Below are 23384 nucleotides of genomic sequence, written 5' to 3' on the forward strand. Positions count from 1 at the left end.
CATCTGAGCTCAGATCCCATTTGCGCTCATTGATAATGACTTTCACCAAATGTTTACAGTGCACCAAGGACTGGGCCAGGTGCTTCACAAACTCATCTCTAATCATTACCACAAGCCTGCCACAGAGATGCCATTTTTTTCTCATTTTAAAAGGAAGAATCTGAGACTCACAGAGTTTAATATCTCACCCAACACTGCACAGTTAATTAATTGGTGAAACCAGTTAAAAATATTAGCTTTGTTTCTACCCAGTCACCCAAATCCTAGTTACCCTCAGCTCATCTCTCCCCAGCTGTCTGTGATCAGCCCTGTATCTTCACCTGGACCACCTGACATCCCAGCACCCGGGCAAGGAGGATGGCAACTCAGGCCTGCTTCTCCTGCCTGTCTCACGTTCTCCAAACGAGCATATGCCTTCCCAGGAGACGTGCAGAAATATCACCACCCACGTCCAACCAGTCACGTTCCCCGTCTGTGGGCTGACTTCCTTGTCTCCCTACATAGAACAACACAACCAAAGAAATTTTCCTCTTAATGATGGCTACTGATCCCCTCCTCGGAGGGGGAAAATAAGAGCAGACAAAGGGAAGTCACCTGGAGATTAAACACAAATCCCCCTACAGTGGTGTTTCTCAAAGTGTGGTCCCTGGGACACCCCGTCCGTCACCAGCGATGTGGGTTAAAGAGCAGATTCCGGGGCTCTGACTCCACAATCAACCTTGAGCCTAGAAAGCTGCTTTTTAACATGTACCCTTAAATCTCATGCTCAATGAACTCAGAAGTGATGGTCTGCAGCTTTCTTTAGAAGGAGGGATGGAGAGAAAACATCACTTCTGAGATCAAAACTGGGAACAGAAAATTAATAATTTATAAAAAGACAGTGTTTGGCTGCCTTACTTATAAAGAAGACACTCCTGTCCCGTAGCCCAGACCCTTCAGATAGACTATTCTAAGAGACCTTATCTTGCCTCTGCAGCCTCCAGGCAGTACGAATCCCACACTCAGACGCCCCCCAGTTTCTTCAAGTTCAACCCAGGACTCCTTGCCCCTTAGGAGACTTCCGGAAGCACCTGGTTCTTACCTTTCGCAGGTGTGAGCAAACGGTACTTGCCGGTGGTAATGGGGGGCCGTCAGACACTTGATTTTGCAGCCGGATCGGACGGTTTTAAGGTCCCCCCATTCCGCGTCTTCTCACACCCCAAACCCAGAAGCAATAGGAGCGCTAAAGAAAGGCATTTCCACGGCCCTCACAGCCCCCCTCCCCCACACCCAGATCTATATATAACAGCGCTGAAGTTGTCAGCCTAACGAGCCACTTTCTGACAGACCCGTTGCCATGGCAATGACTGCTAATGAGTCCGGTGCCGTGACTGGCAGCGCCTGAAGGCATCTCCATAAAGAACTCGCCAGCAAGTGCTCCCTTCCCAACGGCACAGCCAGCTGGGACACCGGGGAGCAGCCAGGGCGTGGCCAGGTGTGCCTGGGAGCCATCAGCCCCCGGGAACCAGTTTGTTACAGGTGCGCGCTGAGCAGTCTCCGACCCGGAGGCCAGAAGCGGCTTCCACTGTCACTCAGTATGGGTCAACCAATTAGGGACAGGGTTGCAAGGGAGCCACCAAGAAGCCCAAGACCTGGGGCTTCCCTGGTGGCGAAGTGGTTAAGAATCCGACTGCCAATGCAGGGGACACGGGTTCGAGCCCTGGTCCGGGAAGATCCCACATGCCGCGGAGCAACTAAACCCGTGCGCCACAACTACTGAGCCTGCGCTCTAGAGCCCGCGAGCCACAACTACTGAAGCCCGTGTGCCACAGCTACTGAGACCACCTGCCACAACTACTGAAGCCCGCACACCTAGAGCCCGTGCTTCACAACAAGAGAAGCCACCACAATGAGAAGCCCGTGTACCTCAACAAAGGGTAGCCCCAGCTCGCCTCAACTAGAGATAAGCCTAAAATGAAGACTCAACGCAGCCAAAAATAAATAAACTTAAGACAAACAAAGAAACAAAAGACCAAAAAAAAAAGAAGCCCAAGACCCAGCGGGGCTGGAGACTGGAGAGTCACGTCCACCCTACACCTTTCTGCGGACACCTGTTCAGGGTGGAGAGATTCCCAGACAGAGCTGGGAAGAGCTACCCAAGGAAAGATCATCTCTGGCTACAGGGTAAGAGAGAAGGCATGAAGCCGGGCCCCACTTCCCACACCGATGCCGCCAGCCTCAGGGTCTGTGTCCACAAGAATACTGAGCACTTCTCCTCTGTCTCACAGGTGAAAGTATTGTTCTCTGTGGCTCTGGCAGCCTTTCTATCCATGGAGAGTGACTGAGAGAAAATAGCTGGGGAGGAAGGAGGGGACCCATGACAACAGCACAGTGCATTCTGGGAAATGTAGTCCTCCCAAGTAGTTTCATAGGCTGGTAGGAAGAGGATGGGCATTGACAGCATCTTCATGTTCTTCTAGGGGTGAGAGATTTGGAGACCCAGCCACAAGGCAGAGGAAGAGGAGGGGGAGGAGGAGGGGCCACACAACAGAGAAGCAGCGTGTAAGATTCAGGAAGGCAAGGCCATGTCCATCTTGTTCTTAGTCTCAGCTCAGTACCCAGAATACTGGATGGATGGATGCATGGATGGAAACTGGGAATTGTAATAGAAACTGGGCTTCAAACAGATTTGAGAGGCTATTTCCCCAAACAAGTAAACAGAGAATGGCTGTCCAAGCAATGCATGTGCCCCACCTGTGAACAAATCCCAGCTCTTCATGGACTGACTGAACGGACTGTTCAACTTTGAGTACAGGGAGGTGGGGGACACAAGATAATACAGTGTTTCTTGAAGTGCAGAAATTAAATTGAGGAACAGCATCCAGACGCCTCAGGAGCAGCACAAACGTCTACTCATGAGCTCATCTGGTCTCCAGAAGAAAAATTCCAGAAAACCATTTAGCAACCTCAAAAGAGGACAGGAAGATACAGCATCTATTATACAAACGCCAAAGTCATAAGGAGAGAACGAACTAATGGAAAAAAGGCAAGCTGGTTTAAAAAAATGATATAAAAAAAGGACAGGATGTGCTCAAAACTGTAGGGAAATTTAAAAGGTAGTGATAAAAGGAATATCCACATTGGTTGCAATAGAATATAAAATCAGTATTGTAGCAAGAAAAAAAAAGTCAGTTATGTACAAAACAAACTGAAGAATTTTTTTCCCAGAATGCAAAGGAAATGGGAAAACATGAAAACGGAATCGACAGAAGAGATGCTAGGTGTTCCTGAAGAAGAAACTAGAACAAAAGCCGTAGCAGAAAAGAAACTATAAACATAGGTTGATTGGGGGGGGGCCCAGGGAAGAAAACTTCCCTCAGCTCGAAGAGACACAAAGGAAGGTCCCGCACTGCTCCAGGCAAAATGGGTTTTAAAAGCCCAACAACAAGCTGACACCCTCTAACAATACATTTACACAGCAAAGAAAGGATAAAGTCCTACAACCCTTTAAGTGGGAGGAGGGTGTCTCTGATAAAGGAGCATAAATGAAGCTGCTCTTGGCTCTTCTGTGACCACATTTCCAAAGACACCCCTGGACCGCTAGGCAGAAAATGCTAAGCCCATTCTATGTGGCCACAGCTGTCTTTCATGAGTGAAATCGATCGAAATATACTGCTCTACAGACAAGGGTTCAGGATATTTACCAATCAAGTGCTTGAAAGATGTACTCCAACTGCCTGAAAGATTAAAACAATTACAGGTGAAGAATGAAGGCCTGGAGGTAAAAAGGACCAGGGCTGAACACTGAAAGCAGCTTATAAAAAATGTGTAAATAATCATCGTAAACCTAGTTACAGAACATGTGTAAGGATGACTATTCTCAATACATAGTGTAAAAAAAAAAAAAAAAAAAACCCAGATCAAAAATTCCAGAAAATACTAGAAAAGATCAGGAGGTAGGAGAAAAAAATTGTGGACACCGAGAGAAAGGAAGCAGAATCCCACTCTCCCTTCCCATCCTGATAAAGAAAGTCCCCTTCTTCCTCTCCTCCCTCCTGCCAAGACTTTCAGGTACCTGCGCAATTCGCTACCATCCTCTGGCATCTGGTATTTGCCCTCCTCTATTTTCTAGAGAAGGACGGGTTTCCAGCCAGAGGGACCACGGCAGAAGGGAAGGGTCCCTGGAGACCACAAACCTTCTTCCACAGGGAGCCCTGAGCCCTGAAATCCATGAAGGCGGACAGGGTGGGCCCAAAGCACTTTGCTGGATGAGGGAAAGCTCAGGAACCCAGGGCTTCTAGAAGATCTCATTTGTTCCTCTGTTTGCCTTTGGAAGCCCTCAAAGCCAGAGCCGGGCTCAGCACTCAGAGAAGACTGTCACTGCTGCCCAGCCTGAGTCTGAGCTTTTCTGCTTCCCTTGATCCACTCTGGTTGGACCCCGTGTGAAAGGGGGTCAAACCATGAGGCTCACCTCTAGCTTTTACCAGTCAGGAGCCACAGAGCCGCAGGATGTCTTTCTCCCTTCCACTTCTCTACGTGCAGAGTTTCTCAGTAAATGTGACCGACTCGTCAGAGGTTTTGCCAGAACCCTCCGTGAGTATACTCACACCCCTCTTACTGAAATCACCTGGTTGGCAGGGCTGCTTCTCTGAGTCCATTTTATTTTATTTTATTGCACCACTTTTTTTTAAAAATAATTTTTTACTGAAGTATAGTTGATTTACAATGTTGTGTCTTTGAGTCCATTTTAAAGGAAATTTCCGAACCAGGCTCTAATCACTTAAATGCAAAAGCCCCCAGGACTCTTCTAAACCTGATACCCAAGTGTCCTCAGGCCTCATTGCTCAGAGTAGGTAGATGAATGGATGGATGGATGGATGGATGGATGGATGGATGGATGGATGGATGGGGTAACTTTCACATCCCTCTGGCTGGACTCCCCCGCTTGATCACGCCAGACCTGTACCTACCCCATCCCCGAGAAGCTCCCAGGGTGATATCTACCAGTGGCCAGAGGGTGACGCACCTGGACTCGCCAGCCCCGTTCTCCATGGGCGTCTGCCTTGCTTCTCCTTGCCTGTAGCAGCGACCTTTCGCAATCCCCCCACTGGCTCCAGCACTGTCCTCCATCCATGACGCTGCTAGAGGAAGCCTGGCTGCCACTGGTATCCACTCCGAGAGGTGGACATCAGTGCCATGGGGGTTTTCTCCCGGCACCTACAAAGCCGTCAGCCCTGGGCCTGGAGGCTGAACTGCTTTGAGCACTGCAGGCGTGTCTGGCTCCTGAAGAGTCAGCGAGAGTCCTGGCCACTCTGAATATCCATCAGCAAGCCCCCCAGTGCCTCCCTGGGGGCCAGTCAACTCACTGGGCATGTTTCTTAGGACTGAACAGGCAGAGGACACAGAACAATAAACTCTGTATTTTCTGACCGTGAAAAGGAAGGGAGTGATCTGGTGAACCAGGAATTTTGATTAACACAATTACAATGTAGCCCATGCAGGGATACAGGAAGTCAACCCTAGCAGGAAAACTTGCTCAACTGGAAACCACGGGGTCTCCAGCGGGGCAAGGATGGAAGAAAAGCTTTGCAAGTGATACTGCGAATGACAAGAAAGCGTTGGATGAATGAACCCTCCTGGTTCAGAGGCCACTTCATGGCCTTGAAGTGTCTGGGGGCCAAGCAGTAGAGGGTGGAAAGTGGTTTCTACGTGGGCCCGGCACGCATTCCTGCATGGGCCCCACTTCACGAACCCTGGAGGAAAGAGATTTTGTTATTGTTGCACCGTCATACAGATATAAGACAGAAGGGCCAATTAACAGGGTTTAAGAGGAGACAATGCAAGGAACGAGGAACTCTGGATGGCGGGTACTTTTCCTGGTGACACCATCCAGCACGACAGGGATCTGAGAGGTGCGCTCTCTTCAGCAACTCCCGGGAGAATCTCCACATTGACCAAACAGCATAAACATGCCACTGAATATCACAGTCACTCTTGCTGTTTATGAGGTTGGGAGCAGGTACTCAGAGGCCTCATGGCCGTGTTGAGGGCCACGGGGGGAAAGGGGTTCCCGTGGATGTTCCTGAAATACAGAGAACAGCTCCGGGAGTAAGATGGGAAGCCACAGCTGCTTCCCCACCTTGGAGTCTGGAGGGGCTTGGGGAACCCCAGAGAAAGCCCCTAACTTTTGTCCTGTTTCTCAGGTGTGTCTGATCCTGATGCTTCAGAGCTATAAAGGAAGAGGCAGTGAGCTCCCAGCAGCCCGTTCCAACTCCTGGCTTCTGAGCAGGAAAAACCCAAGAGATTCTGCTCACTTGTGATTAACAAAGACATTTTTATTCAGACTCAGCTTCCTGATGGGCTGTTGAGAATGTTGGCTCCCTTCCTCCTACCCCTCCCCTAGCAGATAAAAATAGCAGGGGCTGTTCTGACATCCTACCTCCATCGGGAGTGTCGGCAGAAAGCACAAGGGTCTAGGCTTAAAGAGACTGTGTTCCCAGGCAACGAGCTGTGATTTACGCAGTCCTCTTTGCCTCTCTGGATGTCTGTCTCCTCGTCTATAAAACCAAGGGCTGCCAGCCCTCAAACACTGGGGTGCGGACTTCCCTGGTGGCACAGTGGTTAAGAATCCGCCTGCCAATGCAGGGGACGCGGGTTCGAGCCCTGGTCCGGGAAGATCCCACATGCTGCGGAGCAACTAAGCCTGTGCGCCCCAACTACTGAGCCTGCGCTCTAGAGCCCACGAGCTACAACTACTGAGCCCGCGTGCCACAACTACTGAAGCCCACGTGCCTAGAGCCTGTGCTCCGCAACAAGAGAAGCCACTGCAATGAGAAGCCCGCGCACCGCAACGAAGAGTAGGCCCTGCTCGCCGCAACTAGAGAAAGCCCGCGCGCAGCAACGAAGGTCCAATGCGGCCAAAACTAACTAACTAAATTTATATAAAAAAGACCACTGGGGTTCCACAACCTGAGGCACGTCTTTCATAACAGAACCCAAAACTTCCACAAGGGAAATTTCGAGGCATTTAAATGACCAGCGCAAACTTGCAAAAGCAGCTTCTGTATAAAGAGGTGGCAGAAACCTCCTGACGAGGAACATAAACGGTCATGAAACATTACCCTTTTTTTTCCTGCATGATTCCCCCAAACTCTTTTGGGGTCCAAAGAGGAAGCAGTCTGAAACTCTTTTGGTCTAGAGATACCGCTTCATTCACGCCAGACTCAGGATTGGTGGGAAAGACAGCAGTGAAGTGATTAACAAAAATTGTAGATCATTAAGTTTATGCCCAAACCAGGATACTATTATAAAAATTGTAGGCATTAGACCTCAAACCACTGTGGGGAGACTGAACACTGAATTCTCCTCCCTTTTGCTCCAGGCCGCTGCTCTGGCCTCTTTAGGGCTGAAATGTCCCTATTTGTGAGAGGAAGGACTTGGGGTAAAGTTTCACCATTTCCATAGTTGTAAAGGATCTCAAGATACATCCTAGGAGAGGAAAAAAAAAGGCAAACAAAAAAACGCATCCTAGATTTTCTACAGTAGTTTACCTCCATAATGATTATCAATTATCCTGCCCTAGAAGATGCTTTTTGCAGGACATTTTGAGACTCACTCACCAGAAACACTCTCCCTAGGGAGCTCCTGGTAGGGTGAAGACCCCTCTAGATGATTCCGGGTCCAATTTCCCTTTGCAGAGGAAAAAGGCTGGGAATAAGAGAGTTTTGCCAACACTTGGTATTGGGAGGGGAAAAAGAAACTCGGCCTTTCTTTAGTATTAAGGTGCAAAACCCCCAAATGCCTATGCCATTCCTGGCACTTACAGAAGTTGTTATGACTCTGAAGAAAACCCCATAATCAAATTTCCCAAGCATTCTGTTCTGTTCGCAATGGATTTAAGAAGCTCAGAAGTGAGGTAGGGCGTTGAAAGTTGCTAGCCCGGGGAAGTCAGAGGCTTGGGTACCTCATGGAAAGCAGCCTGCCCGCCAGAAAGGAACTGCAAAGACAGGTGACACAGCTGTTGTCCACAGCTGCTCCAGGACTAAAAGCAGGCTTCCTCGTGGGGAGTGGGTACCGTTTTAAAGGGAGGCAGACTAGAGCTCACTAGGGCACAAAGATGGGTGTCTCTGACGGCCAGTCTCTGGCCGAGATCCAGCTGATCCAGCTTTACGGATGCTACTCGCAGGCCTGCAGGCACCACAAGGAACCCGGGGCGGCCAGTCTTCTCACCATGGAGACGCATTCCAGTTACTCTGCAGTGCCAACGGCCTGGGCTCCCGGTGATTCCAATCAAAGACTTCTGACTCTGCGAGCTGGTTCCCAGAGATCCCTAGTTGGCTCTGAACCATGAACACCGGAGGGAGATTAAGGCTAAGAGGGGCTGGTACTGTTTCTATGAGTCAGAAGGGGTGCGATTCTGACCAACCCAAGTCAGCTGCCCTTTCTGGAGGCTGAGCTCCTGGTGCCTATAAAACTTAGACAAATGGGACAGCTGAGGACATGGCCATCGCGGTTCCGGATCTACCACTGCTCTGGGGCACCAGGCAGAGAACACGGACTCAAGAGCTGCCGCTGTCTTGCTGTGAGAATTTGAGCAACATACTTCATCTCTGCTGGTACAGAATTTCCTCATCTCAAGAATAGGGAAGTTGGACCAGATGGTCTCCAGGGTTGTGTTTTTTTCTGTTTGTTTATTTTTTGTTTGAAAGGTATAGCCTAATGCTCAATGATTCTGGATGTTAGTATCTCTCTCTTAAGGACGTGCCATTTTTGTCAGAGGGAAAAAGGCACATTCAAGTGCAGACACGGGATTCAGAAGCGGTCCTGGGACACTGCCTGGGCCCCAAACACCTGGGCTTCTGCCTCACTACCTTGGAGCTCAGTGCCTCCGCCTCTCACCATGGGGAGTTCTGGTGAGGTCTTCTGTCCTGCTGGCCCGTGTCCACCCCTTCCCTGTCACCCCCAGAGCCACACACAGTTGCTCTCTATTTTGCCAAGAACCAGACATCCACCTGGCGTCCTGGGATTCCCTGTATCCGAAGTTAGAATTCTCCCCGCACCCAAGGCAGGCTCCGGAAGAACAGTTCCAGACCTCCTGGCACACAGCGCCTCTGCTCACCACTCACGCTGCACCCCGCCAACAGCCCGCACCCCCTACATCTCAGCCTCTGCCCAGAGCCTTCCCGGGCTCCTCCCCGCTCCCGGAATGCACCTCAGCGTTCACCTCCTTGCTAATCCCATCTTGCCCGTAAACCTCCCTGCCGCCATCCACAGCCAGGGCCAGACCTGCCCAGTGCTCTGCAGTCAGCTCGTGGGCAGCTGTAACTGTCAGCACTGGATTGACTGGTCTGGGTCCTTTACAATAGTCATCATCCCAGTGTGGTCCCTGCACCGGCAGCCCAGGCGTCCTCTGCAAGCTGGTTTGAAACACAGGGTCCCAAGCCCCACCCTAGAGCCGGGCTCTTCGTCTGAGAGGTCTCTGAGCAATTCAGATGCACGTTAGGCTCTTTAAGCCCAGCTGGGAACTAGGTCACCTGGCTGGAGCATCAGAGGATGCTCCAGGAGGGTGAGTACCATCTCTGCTCCTGGTATAGGTTCAGGCCTCGGTCAGAAGCCACGCCACAATCAGAGAGGCTGATTTTGACCCAGCCAGTGGGATAGAATGTCCTGGAGGAAGGTTTTGTGCAGAGATAGATGGGACTTTCCACAGAAACTGGACCTCCTTCAGCTGTCCAGAACCTCAACAGAGAGGTCACTAAAGTCTCAGCTGACCCCTCTTGGTTCCTCTTTCCAAAGAAGGGGGGAGGCTACCTTCCAGAGGCAGGACGGTTGGCAAAATAAGGCTATTCTCCTCTTAAGTCTCCAGAGAGCGTCCATCATCTTTAGGGTGGCCACGGCTGCCACCACCGAACTGGACAGAAACATCCAGCCAAGCCTGGAACCCCAGTGCAGACACTGGGTTAACTGGGCAGAGATACTCAACAACCTTCTGGGGAACTGTGTCCTTTAATGGGCTTTCACCATCCAGCGTCCCATCTGGAACTGGGCCGTGGAGTAGAAAGTAGGTGGGTGGGTAGAAGCCAAGCTTTGGACGTGGGACAAGTTACTGGGAGAGGCAGATCTGGACTCCAATCCCCACCATAGGAAAATCCACACGTCACCACTCTGCTTCTCCGTCACACTGAACTTAACTGCTTCCCCAGGTAGCCGAGGGGGACCCAAGACCCTTTCCCTCCACAAACATCCCCTTTTCAACCTTTTGCCCCCTCCCTTCCTGGTTTCTCCAACATCAGCCCACATCTTCTCCCCTCCTCTTGCCTCGGGCCCGGGAAAGGTGCCCCCGACACACCAGACTTTGTAAGCTCAGCAGTTGGGAGCCCGTATCTCGGAGGGTTCTCAGAAATGCCTCTTTAAAATGCTAAAGCCATCTCAGGAGCCTGCGGAGAAAGGAGAGCTGCACACACGCTGGCAGGTAAGCAGAACGATTCTTACCATTGGAGGAGGGCTCATCTTCTTTGGGGGCCGCTAACTCAGAGTCGTGGGTCCTGTCTGCAGTGCCCGGGCTGCTGGCCAGGCCCCTGCCAGCTTCCTCTCCACGGGCCCCTCTGCGGGAAATGAGGCCCAGGCGAACAGCTACCCCAGGGTCAGGGCTCTGGGCACCCCGGAGGATGTTTCTGTGGCTTTTTTCATCGCTGTTCTTTCACAAAGAACCCACTACATTGCACAGTTCCTTCCAAATCTGCTCCAGCTCCTGTGGGGAAATCAACGACGCCTTCTGGACTTTCCAGATACAAAGGATCTGGGGGCTTTCTTTCTGTCTCTCTCTCTCTCTTTCCCTCTCTTTCACTCTTTCTTCTTTCCTTTCTCTCTCTTTCTTTCTTTTTCTTTTTTTCTTTTTTGCACGCTCCCTTTTTCTCCTTCCTCAGCTAAAAAAAGTTGGCTGAGGTCACGACATACAATGGCCAAGCCTGTGTCACTGACCAGATGCCTTCCACCCCCAGGGCTGTGGACAAGAGCTCCTTTGTCCACTGTATTTTAGGCGGGACTCCCTGGGCCTGCCCAAGCCCTGCTGGGGAATGTTCCGCCAACTTTTTCCCATCCCGAAGTCACAGCTCTGGCCCCGGCTCCGGCCCCAGCTGTGCGAACCCAAGGCCAGATAAAAACCAACATAAAAAGGATGGAGAATGCTCCCCCAAAGAACCACTGTGCTGGACTCATCCAGGGCTGGAAAACTGCTGCCCCCAAAAGGGCAAGGTGAGGGTCCCCTGCCTTCACTCAGCCCCCGTCACCTCCAAACCTGGACAGACAGCGGGAATAGAGGCGGCAACGCCGGGCATCTCAGATGAAAACAGGCTGGGGATCACAAAACTGTCAGGTTCACGGGAAGAAAGGACTGGACCCTGAGCGCAACACTGCCTCCACCAAGGAAATGAGTTTCAGCACGGACCTGGCTCCTTGGTGAATATATCCCATCCCTCCGCTTCGGGGCAGCTGAAGGTTTAGCACTTGAAGTGCTAAACCTGCATTTCTGGGTTTGCTTTCAGATGCAAACCTTTGGGATTTTAGGAACTGATTCTTTACATCGAAGTAAACATGGTGTCCTGGAGGAACAGAGGTCCTGAGGACTGCGTGGTTTCCTATAAACTATCACTTCTCTCAAACGCATGGATGAAGTGTCTACCTAGGAAGGTTTCAATGCCAGCTCCTTGGGTGGGGGCCCGGCCATCAGTACTGTCATTTAGGGACAGAGTCAGATCAGGGTCAGGGCTTTGCTGGTTCACCACTGTGATACGTAGGGCAAGGCCTCTAAGCTTCAGTTTCTTCAAGTGTAAAATGGAGATTATCTTTCCCAAAAGGTTGTTGTGAGGATTAAAGGGGAAAAAAGCAATCCATGTAAACACTTAGTATAGTGCGAGGGTGATGCGAGTTCTTACTGTCGATGCTGTTACTAACAGCAGGGGCTGAAAGAGTAGGTGCTGCAGTTTCCCTGGACACACAAAAGTTTAGACTCAAGAACAAAAACAAACAACCCAATTTTAAAATGGGCAAAGGACGTTTCTCCAAAGAAGATTTACAAATGGCCAATAAGCACATGAAAAGATGTCATGTGTCACTAGTCATTAGGGAAATGCAAATTCAAACCACAATGAGATAATACGTCACACCTATTGGGATGGTTACTATCAAAAAAAAACAGAAAAGAACAGATATTGACGAGGATGTGGAAAAACTGGAGCCCTTCTGTGCTGCTGATGGGAAAGTAAAATGGTGCAGATGCTATGAAAAACAGTAAGGCAATTCCTCCAAAAATTAAACACAGAATTAGCATACGATCCAGCAATTCCACTTCCGGGTATATACCCAAGAAAATCAAAAGCAAGGACTCAAACAGGTATTTGTACACTCCTGTTCATAGCCGCATCATTCACGATAACCAAAAGGTAGAAACAACCCAAGTGTCCAGCACTGGATGCATGGATTAAAAAAAAATGTAGTCTATACAGAGATCTCTACATACGCTTAAATCCACAGTTGTAAAATGGTCCCAAAGCGGCCACTAAGAGAAGAAGTGAGCACCGTACGGATCCAGAGGCGAGAGTCCTCCAGCGGCTGCTGGGTTATCTTCTCCCTGGTGCGGGAAGGGATGCCAGGTGCAAACTCACACCCTGAGCTGTGGGACCAGCCATGCCCTGGAATACACAGCAAGGTCCTTCTCTGCTCCTGGAAATGGGCTCCCACCCAGGAGAAGATGAGAACAACACTTCATCTGCATCTAGACTGCCAAGACCCTCATCTTCAGGCCCTCTGGTTTTGTGGAATTAAAACGGCGATGGAAGCTTTCACTGCCCATGACTTCTTGCTTTTAATAACAGCAAAGAGGGGACGGTTTTCAGGCCGGTCAGCCTTGACACCACTCTGACCCTGCAGCACACAGACGAGTAGATACGACCAAAGACAATAATGCCCTGCTGTAGGCAACACAGAAATCATCATCATGGTGGTTCTCTGTAAGGCCTCCAGCCAATGGCAAGGGGCCTTTCTGGGCCACGACAGTCCAGGAGGCTGATCTGCGCTGACCTGAACTAATAAAGCAAAACAAACCAGGACTGCAGAGGTTTTATTCTTTAGGATTCACCCAAGTTAACATTTCTGGGCGTGTTAAGACTCGCATATACATTCCAATGGGTTTACTGTTTGGGGTTATCCTAGTGTTCTGATCCACAAGTCACTTCCGTTCTGCTTTACTGATAGTACTCTATCATTACAGTTGGCTGGGGAAAAGCACAAATCGCTCACCTCCTTTTTGGTCTCTGAAAACAGGTATGTTTCCAACTACGGGGCCACGTGGACAAACAAAAGACATCAGGAGACCCATGATCCAAAAGCAAAAAGACCTGGCAATCATCTCCACTGAGCTTCATTTTCCCGAGTTGAATGGAGTCAGATGCAACCAACCCTCCTGCGACTGATTATTCTTTGTTTCAGTTGAGTTGAAAACTGTCAGCCAAAAATAGGCCACGTTTGCTGTGGGACCTCATCCTCCGTTGTCTTATAATGATAATTAAGAAAGAACATCTGGGGATGGCGGTGACTCACTTCTTCTAAATGCTTCAGAGGAATGAAGGGGAAAATTATTCACCAGCCCGTGCAGTCTCCAGGGTACAGGGTCTCAAAGGCAGCCCCACCCCCTGATACGCAGCCCCTTGGCTACACAATCAATCAGCAACTAATAACTAATCAACGAATCAAGTTACTAACGACCGCTTTCCTGAATGCTGTGGAAGATACAGGCAAGTCTTATATATATGACTTGACTTCTAAAATTTGGAAGATAAGGCATAAACACAAGTGTAAAAAAAAAAAAAAAAAGGGATAACCATACCCATACAGACGAGTCTGCAAGGAATGCTGACTGCTAAGTAGGAAGACAATAAGCTTTCAGAGTCCTGAGGGCAGAGCCCTTTCTGTTGGGACAGGCAGGGGCAGTTCCTCAGAAGATACAGAATTTGCCCGACAGCAGGGATGAAAAGAAAGGGCTTGACCAGAGCAGAAGAACACTAAGTAAGAAGCAGAAGAAGCCTTGGCAACTGGTGAGACGCCGGGGGGGGGGGGGGGAGAGAAAGTAAAAGTCAACTCCAAAGGGAACGAGAGAAGCTAGAACCCGTTGCCCAGCGCTCCAGCTATGGTGGGAGCCATTTGCGGGGATGTGGTGGAGTCTGTTGTCTGCACATCCAGGTTCAAAGTGATCACTGGGCAACTGGGGTGAGTCTGGCCCTCGACACATAGAGCTGGAGCATCTGCACGGAGATGGTGGTGAAATCCTAGAGGTCAATGCTGAGTTCATGCAGAAAGGATGCACAGTGGAACCTATGGAGGGGGTGGGTGCATTCAATTAGCAGGAGAGTGAATCCATCCCACCCCCATGCCCTCCATTCATGCAGGCAGCACCCCCCGGGCCCCTCTCAGTACTTTTAAAGGCAAACAAACAAACCAACAAACCAACCAGGTCTTAATCTGTTTCCCCTCCAAACCAGTCATACTCAGGGACTACGTGATGGGGAATGAACGGAGGTGGGTTCTGAGAATCAGTCACAGGAAGCAAACGAGGATGGGATCGTAAGAAGAAATACATAGTCAAGTGTCCACACGAGATAATGAAGGAAATCCTTACTGACTACAGAGGGGAGGTTTCCCCACTAATCTCAGAAAGGAATATGGAAGTACGGTGGGCGTGGAAATCTGAACCCAAGCGCACAAGGGGCTGGGGAGTGTGAAGAGGTGCAGGGAAGCGGGGGAAGACATTCAGAGAGATGCCCATTCAGAAGAAAGCAAGAAAGGGACGGGGCTGTATGCACGTAGTGGCCGGATCTGGCCCACCAGGCCGAGCGATGGCCCCTGGGAAGTGACTGGTAGCCAGTTTCTTGCACTCAATGTGGTGGGGGCCGAGGCCCCTCATAAGGTTTCTACGTGTCCCCATCATAAAAGAGTCCCAAGATCAAGTGGACGTATCAGAAATGGCACCTGGTTTCAAAAGCCTCCTTACAGGCCCCGTTGCAGACCTACGGGATCCCCTCCTCAGCGTCGCCCAGACCTCAGTCGCTCACGTTCTGCTCTCAGAACTTTCCCACCGTCATGCGTCAGCCACACTATGATTTACTTGTTTTTTAACTGACTTACAGGGAACTTGAATTAAGCCTGGCCCTAAGCAGTAATATCTATGAAACCATGGATTTGATTGGGTTTTTTTTTTTTCTATTACACACGAAAATAAATGGAACTTAAAAACTGTTATCTCCATGTGTTCTAAGATCATCTCACATATCCCCAGTCGTAAACTCAGCCCACTTGGAGAAACAGTCTCAGGCTATGTGTAAAACTATCACGCAGCATCAGGCAATGGTTTACGAGGTTCTTCTTTCAATCCCAGAAAACCAAACTTGAATTTGTTACTGACCACATACCTACAACTGCAGGAATGAGGTCCCCAGTGTGGGCCTGAATCACCACGGGGAGGACCAAGAGGACAGTTAAAGGGGTACAGAGGGACTTCCTGTGGAAAGGGGCACCGGGCGGTAGCCCTGTGGACACCTCTGTCGAATCCCGGTTCGAGTGGCATTAAGAGGAAAAGATAAAACTTACCACGCTACAAAAAAAGCAAAAATAGTGCACAATCAGAATCTGAGGGAAAAACGCTCCAGGACCTTTAAGGCCAGTGGAGTAAACAGAGAAAATTTTACAAAACGGAGACTGATTGCGAAAGTGGAAACAGCATTTCACACCTTCACTGCTCTCCTTGCCTAATTTGAGATGCACTTGGTACCTTCGCCCTTCTCAGACCCCGATGTGAGATACAGGATCTGCACCCACCCGAGCACTAAACAGCCAGCCCCTGTGGCTCAGAAGCAACCTGAGATCTGCCCCTCCCTCCCTACCACCCACTTCTGCACAGCGATGCCTGGAAAACAAGCCAGCGGGCAGTGCAGGTGGGTGCAGGGCCTGGGGAGGGGTGTTAGTCCTTCAGAGAGGTACGGACCCCACAGGTCAAGTCTGGAGAATGTCCTGACAGCAGTGAGTGGGGATGGGGCCAGGAGAACTGTGATTTCTCACGCACTTCACCCATTCGGAATATCAGCGAGCCAGGCAGTAAAAGAACAATGCACCAGGTGACAGTCGATTTGAAAACAAGAGAATCTACAGGTGAGCAAATGTGAAAAGGACTCAACCTTCCCCCAAATGCACAGAGTGCCAAAGCCAGTGACAGATGACCTATACTCTTCTCGTATAATGCAGTGTCTACGTAGATCCTGCCTTGTTAAGAATGAGTTTGGGGCTTCCCTGGTGGCACAGTGGTTGAGAGTCCGCCTGCCGATGCAGGGGACACAGGTTCGTGCCCCGGTCTGGGAAGATCCCACATGCCGCGGAGCGGCTGGGCCCGTGAGCCATGGCCGCCGAGGCTGTGCGTCCGGAGGCTGTGCTCCACATCGGGAGAGGCCACAACAGTGAGAGGCCCGTGTACTGCGCAAAAAAAAAAAAAAAGAATGAGTTTGAAAAGCCAGGGGGGAGGGGCGGAACACATGGGAAATGAGTGAGGAAACACCATCCTAAAGGCTCAAAGGAAGAGCACATCTCAGAAAGTAATTCAGAATATAATTTAAAATGTCAGGAAACTGCTAGAATGTAAGAAGTTGTGACCTCTTAGAGGAACAGAAAATTCGTAATGGAAAAAAACAGGCAAAAGAGAAAGGTTGATATAAAGAAGAAAATAGATAAGGTCAGTATTATATGAAAATTGCTCATTTAAAGCCACATTAACAGTTGTGGATAAATAAAAATTTTAAAAGTTAAATCAGTAAAGTACAGAGTAAACTTAAAAATATCTCCCCAGGGCTTCCCTGGTGGCGCAGTGGTTGAGAGTCCACCTGCCAATGCTGGGGACACGGGTTCGTGCCCCGGTCTAGGAAGTTCCCACATGCCGTGGAGCGGCTGGGCCCATGAGCCATGGCCGCTGAGCCTGCACGTCCGGAGCCTGTGCTCCACAACGGGAGAGGCCACAACAGTGAGAGGCCCACATACCGCAAAAAAAAAAAAAAAAAAAGTATCTCCCCAAATTGCAAACTAAAAAAAGCAATGAAATAACGAATCAATGTATGTTTAAGTAGTATTCCATTAGAAAAGACCACATCAAATACACTAAAATCAACAATTAATGACAAAAATAATAAAACATAATAAAAAATCATGCACACCAACAGGCAAAGAGAAAAGTTATCTAGGAAATCACTCCTTCCTCAGACTTTTCCTCTACTCCTACTAACAGCTAGAGAGCACTTCCCACTAGAATAAAAGCTCTGTGAGGCGGGGACTTTGTTTTGCTCACAGCTCATCAGCACTGGGCATCGCCCATCTGAAAGCGCTAGAAGACAAATGCCACTGAGGTCAAAGCTTCAGGGGCATGGCCATCATCTTGTTCATCCCTGTGAGTGTCTATAAACATTTGCTGAACGATGAACAGGCTGAGCTGCAAACATGAGTTTCTGTCCAAAAAGGTTGACATCCAAGACATACATATACAGCCAAGTCATATTACTATTTGACGTGAAAGAAACAGGAAGGTTCTTGTAGGCATGCAAGTGAAGAGACCACGCACTTCTGTTCAGACACTGAGAGAGAAACCAAAATTAGGAAGATGATGCTGGGGAAGTAACCATATAAATGCATTGCTTAGTGCACTCCCCCAACTCAGACATCCAGCAAACAGTACTGCCTGGGGTTAGGGTTAGGGTTAGGGTTGAGGTCTGGTGCCGAGTGTTTCCCTGGGTCCTCCTCTGCTGCTCCCCTCCCATCCTAGAACCAGGATACATGTTTCTCCTGCAACATCCAAGGCCAGTACAGACGAAGCCTCCAGCCATGTGTGGGGCGCACTTGTAACTTCTTGCTTCCTTTTCTGTCCAAGAACATGCCGACCGTGGAGGGACTGTTCAAGCTTTGTGGATTCTGTGCTGGGAGAGTCACCGAACAAAAAGTCTTTGTTTCCTTTGTCCACGCGAGCAATGCTGCACTATGCAGAACATCATAGCGGCCACTTTCTCTGCCAAAGAACTTGAGTGATGATTTTCTGTGTATTTAAAACTCATACTGAATGAACCAAGTCTTCCCCCCACCCCCTCAAAACAGGAAAGACTAATCAACCACCCAGTAGCCAATGCTTTCTGCCATCAAAACCCTCCTTTATAACATCTTCTAAACCCTCTTTTATATCATCTTCTAAGAGTGGTTCCTGTTTTAGAAACGAGAGTACGCAGCATGATCTCAACTATGGAAAATAATGCTCTCCCCGCCCCAGGCCAAGCACGAAGGAAACACACGAAAATGTTAACAGAAGTTATCTTTGTACTGTGGGACTCCTCTGGCTATTGTCATTGTATTTCTTTTATCACGTTTACATTTCTGAGTTCTTTTTTCATTTTAAAAATGAAAATTTTAATTTTTCTTTATTTTAAAAATGTATTTGTAAACACTGCCCTTCCCCTGAATCAGCATGGACAATTCTAAATATACCATATGATCCCAATTATGTAGACAAATGTGCCCCGAAAAAAAAAAAAGACAAGCATGCTAAATATTTTTTCTTATTTTTGCTTTTCTGTATTTTCCAAGTTTTCTATAATGAGCATATTCATTTTAGTGCATTCTTTTAAAACAATCTTTAACTTGGATTCCATTAGGAGCTAATACATGAATATAGCCTTATGTAAAATATTTAGATAATATTTGCTAATAAAATCCCCCTTGACGTATCCCATTTCACTTGCCATCCCCTAAAATGAACACTGTTTATCAGATTAAGGTTCATTGTATTATCTTTCAAATGGCAGGGAGACTGGCGGGGGGGCTTTATTTTTAGGAAAACGAATTGAATTAAGACAAAATGATCAACAGTAAAGAACTTAACCAATGCAGTGCTGACACAAAAATTAGGGATGGAAGGGACCGTAGAGATCACTTGATGCCATGTTGCCGTTTTACAGATGGGGAAACTGAGGCTCAGAGACAGACGGGGGTTGGTTGGACACCGAGTCTCCCAGTCCTAATGCAGAGTCTTCTTCTCCTCACTCTTTGGCCCTAAACCTTGGTGCTGATGTTGCCACCATGGCTGGAGGAGTAGCTCTGGCCAGATGGCATGGCAGAAACCAAGCCCCACTTAGGACCCCTCCCCAGGCTGACCCCCACAAGGCTCCGTGCAAGGCGACCTTTGCCGATAAGTCTGGCTCTCAGCTCAACCATGAGCCACTTCCCATCTGTTTGTGGCCAGAGAGCCCCCGCGAAGGGGGGCGGGGGTGACCCAGGGAGGAAACATCTGTGCACACAGAAAGGAGTCATAAACGCACTTGATTTTCTCTTTTGGCAAATCCTCTTCTGCTTATTTTTTTTCCACTCATTGAAATGCAAAGCTCCATTCCAACAAGGGGGCCTGGAAGATTCCAGAGGCTTCGAGGAACCACAGCCTCTGCTCTGCAGCAGGGGCTCCCAAAATAAGGTATGCACGATGCATAGGGATGTGGGCGGGGATTAGAAACAGAAGAGGCAGGCCCCACTAGCCACTCGAATGCCCACAGACATCCCTTTGCTTGTCTCCAAACCCAGCTTCTAACCTTCAGCCAGGACAGAGGAAGTTCAGGTATAGGTTCTACCTCTTACCAGCCATATAATCTCAGGCAAGTCACTTCACCGCTTTGAACCTCTTTTTCTTTTCCACATGTAAAAATGGAAATACCACCACCCACTGCACAAAATGCTTGCAAAGACTAAATACGAGGGCCGAAATGATGGAAGAAACTCCGTAAGTATTAGCTGTGCTCCATACCGTCCCATCTCCGTTAAATCACTGAGCAGCCTTTAGGAAACTCAGCAGCTGAGGCCCCTGGGGCTGAGTCACTTGTGCTGCATGGCCTGCGGGCTAACCTCTCAGAGTGACACCTTCTGACCTTCCTGACATAGACCGGAGAAAGAGGAACAGCATGTGACTTGGAATCAGGCCACTCTGTGGGCAAGACTGGGGTTTCGGGGAGCAGCAGAAGGGGCCAGAGAACATCCACGTCCACCGGGGCTGCTGGGAAGCTGGTAACCCCCTGCAAACCAGACCGAGACACAGACACGGCCGTGCACAACAGCCGTGAACCAACCAACGCAAAACCTGGCAACCTTCCTAAAGCAGCCCGCGTGTGACTTCATTTGAATCGTTGCCCCCAGCAAGGACACCCCAGCAGAACACTCCCACCCCTGACTTCAAGCTCCTAAAAATGAGGTTGGATAATCACGAGGACAAAGGACAGGATTTCTTCTTCCCACCGAAGCCGATTCCCACTGTCTGTACTTCACCATTAGTCCCAACCTCTTCCGCGGTTCTTCCTTGCTGAAGTGCTTTCTGTCTATTGTGGGCCAGTAACTTGTATCTGTTGGAGCTTATTGGACCTTTACAAGAGCACTGGGAGAGAAGTATTCATTTTATAATCAAATCATTTTCATTTTATAATTGAATAAACCAAGGTCTTACCACCAGCAAGACAGAACTGGTTTGAACCCGGTGTTCCGTCTCCAAGGCTGATGGTTTTGCTCCTGACCCCAGGCCATCCCCGAGTTCCTCCACGAATCAAGGCTCAGCCTGGGTTCGATGCTCCAGCCGGGATGGGGCTCCATCTTGCTCTGTCTGGTGGGCCAGGCTCCTCACTTCTTGCTGTCTCCCTGGGAGATGCAGCCCCCTGCCCCACCAGCCCCACCTGCCCTCCCCCTGGTACCTCCACAGCTGCTCTTGTTCGGGGGCCAGTGATGAGTGGTCCTCACACCCCGCTCACCTGAGCTTCCTGAGAACATGAACAGTGTCCTACCCAAATCTGTCCCCAGACACAGAAAACATACCCAACAATCATGTGTTGAATCAGTGGAGTTCCTTCAGTCTCCAAGTAGCACTGTCAGCCCACTAAGAAAGCGGGTTTCTTACTTTCCCAGGGTCACCGGGGCCCCAAGGTGAGAGGACAGGAAGAGAGAGAGGCAAGAAGGTAGAGGCAGAAGCACAGCCCGTGTGTTCATCTAGTTTTTACTGGGAGGGGTCTTACATACCGAAATGCCCTCAGGGGGCCCCCAAATCACAAATGAACTAAATGGGCCGGGGCGTGGTGGGGCAGGGGAAGTCATCAATGGCTTGGTCGAGGTCTCTGAAACAAGCCTTTCACGGGCCTAGGGCCCTTCAAGTAAATACACTCGGAAGAAATGTACTCTCTTGGCTCACCTAGACTGTCCACTGAGGTCATTAAAGCCTTTCGCCAGAGAGAAAGTAGGCGGAAGCCAAGGGATCATCTATGATTACAGCAGCCTGAGTGACCAAGGGCAGATCTGAAATGTACATAGGTGATTGGCTCTCACCTCTAAGTATTTTAAAAACTGGTAATTATTTTCACCTAAGAACTCCTAGCCCATGAATGCCTGGTCATTTTTGATATGCCTGAGCAGCCAACCTGGTCCCTCTCCGTGTGATGCATTCCCCGGCCTTGTTTGCTAGGGTCACACGCTGCGGCTCCCCTGGGAAGAGAGCCCGGTGGCCATCTATTTCCCCAGGACTGTCAGAGACACCAGGGCTCCTCCACCACTGCTGCACCGACGGGACCCACAGATGTAAGCACTGGACTAAAGCGAACTGGAATTTGCTGAGCTCCCGTAGCCAGAAGTACTTCTCCAGCCCTCAGAGCGTGAACAGAAGTCTGTCTGGAGTGGTGTCGGGTGAGAACCTCAACTCCTCTTTGGTTAGGGATCCCCGCCTTTCCTCCCCTCTGGGTCTTAAAAGGATGGAAAGGGACAACAGAGGGTGCTGGCATCCTGTCTGTGCTCTGAGCCTCAGAGCAGTGGTTCTCAGCCTTCGCTCCTTCAGCTGCATCAGAAGGGCCATCAGAACACAGACTGCCAGACCCCACCTTCCGCATCTCTGAATCAGCAGGTGTGGGTAGCACCCAACAGTCTGCGTTTCTAACAAGATCCCAAGTGATGCTGCTGCAGGTTCAGGCATCACACTTTGAGAACCACTGATTTCAAGGCAAAAACAAACACACAAACAAAAAGGCACAGCACCTGTTCTAAATCTACCGCTATTCCTTAAAACTTAGTTTTTAGGAGACCAACAAATTCACTTTCAGAAAGAGATTCTTTAACATCTTCTTGAAAACTGCAGCCCTCTCACTTTCCCTCTTTTCACAGACATGGGCACCGGGTCTATTTCATATTTCCGAACCGTAAGAAAGACATCACGAATCATGCGAGTATCGGCAACGGTTCCATCCCTGCTCTCCATGCTGGTGATGGGTAGGGACTGTAGCAAACTGAAAGCCCGCCATTCATCGTCAGCATACTGCTGCCGGGCAGGACAGTGGGCTCAGTGTCACCAAAGCTACTCATTTTTGCCAGAGAAGCTGGAAATCTGAATTTTTAATGTGAAATCTGCTCATTTTCAGAGGTTGGCAACCAACTCAAAAAATTTTAAATGAAGCTATGGGCAAAAACGAAAACAAAACCACCACCAAACCCCCCTGCAGTTTTGCACTTGATTTTTCCCAGTGGCCACCAGTATACAGCTCCTGGTGTTAACTGCTGGGGATCTGCATAAGCAGTCATTTGAAGAGAGGGCGCCCTCGTGTTAAAGAATTGAATACCTAGACCAAAAGTATAATCAGTACCTTTACCCTCTATTAACTATCCTCTTGCTAAGACCTCTTACTACCAACATCTCCTGGTGGGTGAGCTGAATACCAGCTTCCGGGTATCAGTACACACCTTCCAAGGGCTGCAAATGTGTGGCCAACTCCATCTCACCCCGGAGCTGAGCGCCCCAGCCTGGGTCCAACCTTCCTTGGAAGGGAAGCATAGGACAAGGTTTGGGGGCCAGAAGGGACCCTGGAGAGTCTGTCCTACTCTGTCTATGGAAGAGTGGTGCCTCAACAGCTGATGAGAAGGTTTGGAAGGGGAGGCGGTAGTGAGGAAGCTGATATAGCTGAAGGAGTGAGGCATGCACCACCGGCTGGGCAGGGAGGCAGAGAAGGTGGTCAGAGGCAAAGCCGTGCACAGAGCGGGAACCAAGGATAAAGAGGGTCAGGCACAGCAGCCTCGGAGGACAGACGCGCATCCATGGGGTGTAAAGGTGAGACGACACAGCTGCCGCAGCAAGCAGAGAGATCCCCACGGGATTGCCGGTGCTGAGCAGCTGGAAGCCAGCACCCTTGCAGCACAGTGCCTGGGGGGGAGGACGGCTGGGTCCATCCCTCACCGGAGCAGTGTAGGGCTCCAGGGCAGGGGAATGTGTGTTTTGGGACCGCTGGGGAGGGTGCAGGGGGAGCAGGCTGTCGCTGCAAGAATCACAGGCC

The 23384-nt window shown here is 49.7% G+C and overlaps 1 protein-coding gene across 10 annotated transcripts in view; it reads right to left on the reverse strand.

Moving 5' to 3' along the window:
• Positions 1–23384, reverse strand: part of GAS7 (growth arrest specific 7) — a 194442-nt gene that overhangs the window by 78997 nt on the left and 92061 nt on the right. Inside the window, exon 1 of one of the 10 annotated variants that reach the window (XR_003438038.1) lies at positions 10471–12065. The exons of the other annotated variants lie outside the window; for them this stretch is intronic. The gene's annotated coding sequence lies outside the window, so the exon portion shown is untranslated. Of the gene's footprint in view, positions 1–10470; positions 12066–23384 lie in introns of those variants that run through there. 10 annotated transcript variants of the gene reach the window in all.

This window comes from Aethalodelphis obliquidens, unplaced genomic scaffold (assembly GCF_003676395.1).
Source record: "Aethalodelphis obliquidens isolate GAN/ISIS:26980383/991018 unplaced genomic scaffold, ASM367639v1 scaffold38, whole genome shotgun sequence".
Classification (NCBI taxonomy): Eukaryota; Metazoa; Chordata; class Mammalia; order Artiodactyla; family Delphinidae; genus Aethalodelphis; species Aethalodelphis obliquidens.